Source organism: Seriola lalandi, unplaced genomic scaffold, assembly GCF_002814215.2.
Source record: "Seriola lalandi dorsalis isolate HSWRI2012SDOR001 ecotype SW California unplaced genomic scaffold, Sedor1 jcf7180002052218, whole genome shotgun sequence".
NCBI lineage: Eukaryota > Metazoa > Chordata > Actinopteri > Carangiformes > Carangidae > Seriola > Seriola lalandi.
In genome coordinates, this window is record NW_019522771.1 from 1 (window position 1) to 1,211 (window position 1,211).

General features: G+C 39.0%; 1 long non-coding RNA gene across 1 annotated transcript; it reads right to left on the minus strand.

Annotated features, from left to right (window-relative positions):
* Positions 1-12: 12 nt before the first annotated feature.
* On the minus strand, positions 13-1,201 carry LOC111650309 (uncharacterized). Its single transcript, XR_002760386.2, has 2 exons — positions 498-1,201; positions 13-97 (listed from the first exon to the last, which is right to left on the minus strand). It is a non-coding gene; the product is annotated as an uncharacterized LOC111650309 (long non-coding RNA).
* Between the last annotated feature and the right edge of the window lie 10 nt (positions 1,202-1,211).

A 1,211-nucleotide genomic window follows, 5' to 3' on the forward strand; every position in this document is an offset into this window, starting at 1 on the left:
CGGGACGATGTGTTTTCTTTTTTCTCAGGTTTCTCAGCAGCTGCAGAGGTTGTTTTCTTCTTTATCAGCGGCTCATCATCTGAGGAGTCATCAGAAGCTACAACAGGAAATATTAACATATAAATTTACCACCTTTTGATTTCAAAAGGCCAGAATATGTCCAGTTGAAAATACAGTGGAAACTGCTTATAGTGATCAGTCACAGTGATCGGCCGCTGACATGGCCATTTGCCTTTCTTTGACAGTAAAGGCTGATAGGAAAAATAGAAGTAAGACAAATTAGGATGAAAAGCTAGAAATGTTCCCTGTATGTGTCTCAGATACAGAGACGTTAATAAATGAGCGGCAAATTTAATATTGTTGTGGGTAGTTTAATACTCAGTATATGTATCATATGTTAGAAGCTGATTGTACATTAAGTAAAAATGCCAAACGTTCGCTGGTTGCAGCTTCAATTGTGAGGAAATTACAACGCTCATTTTTCACTATTATCTTACAGATATCAATTAGTTCTTATTTGTGCCATTAGATCGGGACGATGTGTTTTCTTTTTTCTCAGGTTTCTCAGCAGCTGCAGAGGTTGTTTTCTTCTTTATCAGCGGCTCATCATCTGAGGAGTCATCAGAAGCTACAACAGGAAATATTAACATATAAATTTACTTCAATCAAGTTGAAAATATTTGACCTAAACTGGCCACTGCATCTTTTTTACATTGTTGTTAGCTGATGAGAAATCTAGAGCTCATAACTTTGTGGTAATATTCAACAACAAGAGGCTCCTCCAGCAGCTGACTGAGGATCTGAAAATGAAGAATACACCTACAAAATATGACTGCAGAGAGCTGCAGGAGGTTTAGCTGACAAAGGGATGGTAATGCATTGTTCCACTGTGCAGCACTGATGCACAAATTCATACATGGAAGTCATCAGAGGGAAACTTCATCACAAAAGTCAATGTCTGAAGTCTGCAGAGAAACATCTGGATAAGCCAGAGTTGATGTGCTGTGGACAGATGATGTGAAAACTGAGCTCCCTGGCCACAATCACTCAAAGTGTGTTTGGAGAATAAAAGCAGCAGCACTTGAAGAGACAAACATCTTGTCAACTGTTAATTATGGGGGTGGAAATATTTTGCTTAGGCACAGGAAACACTGCACAGATAGAGGGAACAATGGATGCAACTGAATATCAGCAAATTCTGGATGCAACTG